Raw genomic sequence first — 3,449 nt, 5'->3', positions numbered from 1 at the left:
CCGGCTGAGCACCAGGGAGATGCCTCATGCGGAGGTATCATACATGGTAAACTATATCTCCAACTGCAAGCTCGCCGAGGACTGGCGATACGGCAAGGTGCCGTATTCTCGCGCCAACCCTCCGCCCGTGGTAAGCTTTCTTCTCTTCCTTCTTTTTGTTGGTAGCCAGCTTTATGATGGCCGGCTTCTGATCAGTCGGTTCTTCTTAGTAGAACCCCCTTCTCCCGCCGACGACCGGAGCAGCGGGGATAGAACGCCAGTATGCCCCCGACCGCACGGCGGACGACGTCGACGACCCGGATTTGGGGGCGGCCGCCATGGAAGACGCGGTCGTGGGGGACGACGCCGAGCCCGGGGGCTCAAGGCTTACCGCCAGCTTCGAGGACTGGCCGGATGATGCCGAAGCCGAAGTCGCCCCGCGTCGCCAGCCGGCGGCCGACCATCAGGGCGCGGGCTCGTCCATCGCGCCGGCTGCCGGCGGTGGTGCACAGAAGCGCCAGGCCGCTTCAGGCCTCTTCGGAAGTCGGCCGAAGAAGTCCAAAGCCTCCACCGCGACGACCAAGCGAGATGAGGCGGCTGCGAAAGCGGCCCGCTTCCGCAAGGCGGTGAAGCAGCCTCAGGCGGTCTCAGCGTAAGTCGTCAATTGCCCTGTCGCATGCTTTTCATCCTTCTCTTTCGTTCGGAAATTCTTCTTGACCCTATCCCGCTTGTTGGCCAGGGCGCCGCTTTCCCTTGAGCGGGGCCCGGGCGGCTCCGTAGTGGGGCCGGCTGGAGGGTCTTCGAGCTCCCGCCGCGTGGACCCCCGCGCCGACCTCAGGGAGGCCACGGAGTGGAACGCCCGTGAGGCGCGGGAGGAGCGCGAGGCGGCGGAAAGAGCGGCGGCCCAGGCGTCGAAGGAGCAGGCCGACGCGGCAGCCAAGGCCCAGGCGGAGGCGGCGACCGTGGAGACGGAGGCGGAGGGCTCGCGCAACCAGCCTCTGCTGCTCGCCATTCCCCTCCGAGCCGTGGCCCCTGACACCCCATTGCCCTTGGCGGAGAAAATCGTCCATGACCCGCCGCTGATGGAGAGGGGGAAGGACCCGGTGGCCTTTGCGAGGAGAGCGCTGCCAGCAGCGCCAACCGGAGCGGGCCAAGGCGGCCAGTCGTCAGCGGCGCCAGAGGAGCCGGCCGGGGGTGAGCCGGAGGACAGAGCCGGTCTCGAGGTGCAGCCGGTGACGCACCGACGCGCAGGGGAAGGCGCCGCTCCGCCGGAGTCGCGCTGAGTCGCGGGCGCAGGCCAGTCAGTGGAAGATCTGGAGGCGGCCAGCACTGCCACGTCTGAGTGGACTCCCAGCGGGGGGACTGGCGAGCTGAATGTGGCGGCTCAAGGGGTCCGGAGCCGGCTTCAAGCTCAGGCCGCCCTGCTGCAACAGTTCACCCAGGAGTTCCTGTCGACGCGAGCCGCCATCCGGGTGAGTCCTTCATTCTTGGCCGCTTTGATCTCTTGATTTCTTCCGTGGGGGCGCGTCAGCGCACCCACTGGGTGTAGTCCCTGAAATTCGGGCCGACTGCTGCGCAGTCGGGTTGGATCTTTCTTGACGGCTACCTTATTTTTGCTTCTTGTCTGAACTTCCAGGAATATCACAACTCCCGTGCTGCCGCCTTCAACTCCAAGCTCGGGAGTTGAGCCGGAGGACCGACGACCTGGCCGACAGCCGAAGTAAGTACTTGGTCTTGTCTGTCTCCTGTGGGGGCGTGTCAGCGCACCCACTGGGTGTAGTCCCCGAGATTCGGGCCGACTGCTGAGCAGTCGGGTCGGATCTTTCTTGACGACTTTTTCCTTATTGGTTTTTCTTTTTCTTTGTTTTCAGGGGCCAACGCCGACTTGAGGAAGGAGCTTGGCGAACATACCAAGGATGCCGAGTACGCTGCCTTGGTCTAGGAGCGTGATCGCCTGGCCAAGAAGCTGGCCGACCAAGAGAAGAGCCACAAGGCGGCCCTGCAGAAGGCGCAGGATAGCGAGGCCGCCCTGAAGGCAGAGTTTGAGACCGAGGCGGTGAGCTAGGCTGAGACCCGGCAGGCATTGGATGAAGGCTTCAGCCGTATCGAGGACTTGATCGACGGTAAGCCGCCTTCCTCGCTCCTCTCCTGCCCCTTGCCGCCTGGGTTTTTGGCTTAACTTGTGCTGCTGCTCATCATTTTTTTGTGCAGACTACTTCCCCGGCTATTCCGCCTTCGCCGCCCAAAGCATCGAGGCCCATCGTGAGGCGCGCCGTCAGGCGGGGGCCAACATCGCGCCGGATGCGAACCGGACGCTTGAGGAGCAGCTCTTGGCTGTCCAGGCGCGGTTTCAGCCGGCTCATCGGATGCTTCGCCGGCTCCAACGTGCCGGGGCGCAAGTGTTGGCCGCCCTCTGGCCCGGCGAGACGATCCCCCGCACCCCAAGCCAGACTGCCAACTGGCTGGAGGTCGCAGTCGGTCGCTTTGAGGCTTGGAAGGCGTTGGCGGCCCGCCTCGGAGCCGGGCGGGCGTTGGAGTTCGTTCGGGTTTGGTACCTAGGGCTGAGCCTGGACCAGCTGCGCACTTGGCGGATGGAGGCCGACGCGGAGCTGGAGGAGGTGAGGCCGGCTATCGCCCAGCGGGCTTCGACGATCGCCGAGTGCACCGACATCAGCGTTTTTGCACCCGAAATCGATGATGACGGTGTTGCCCAGCCGGAGGAGTGGTTCGGGCTGAACCCGACGGTGGGCGAGGACTCGGCGGAGGAGATCGCCTCCAGCGACAAGGGCGAGGATGACGAAGAGGAGGACGGCGAAGACGTCGAGCCGGCTGGTGGAACAACCGGCCGACCTCAGGCGGACCGTGCCTCCAGCAACGAGGCACGTGGAAGCGCGCCCTCTGCGGGAGGCGGTGACCAAGCCGAGGTTCGCCAGCCGGCCGCTCCTTCAGCCGGCACAACCTTCTCCGCCAACCAGCCCGGCTCGTCGGTCGCTCCGCCAGCTTGACCTGCCGTCCTTATTTTTCCTGCTTGTTGTCTTTTGAACAATCTTCATTAAGTTTTCGCAGTTCCACCCACTGGGGTGTATCCAAACTATGTTGAATGCTGGCCTCTCGGAGGTCTTTTATGTAAATATTGTTATGTGCATGTTTGGTTTCCATTCGCGTATGCTTTTTATCCTTAGGCCTTTTCCTTTGCCGCCTTCCCTCTTTGGGGAGGCAAGTACTCGAGCTTTCTTGGATTGAAGTGAAGTGAATGGAAACCGGCCGGCCGGCTACTTTGGTAGCCAGTCGGCGGTGGGAGAAAAAACCGGCTTTTATTATATTAGTCCGTTAGTCCCTAGCCGTTTTTCGTGTGGGCGCCCGTTCCTGCCTTTAACTCTTGCCAGCCGGACAGCCGGTTCTTCGAACTGCGACTTTTGGCAAGAGAAGGCTTGGGAGCCGGCACACTACTTGTCTGACTGCGGGTAGGA

The sequence above is a fragment of the Triticum urartu genome, chromosome 1A (genome assembly GCF_056163025.1).
Source record: "Triticum urartu cultivar PI428250 chromosome 1A, HENAU_Tu73, whole genome shotgun sequence".
Lineage (NCBI taxonomy): Eukaryota > Viridiplantae > Streptophyta > Magnoliopsida > Poales > Poaceae > Triticum > Triticum urartu.
Note: the sequence above shows the minus strand (reverse complement) of the source record.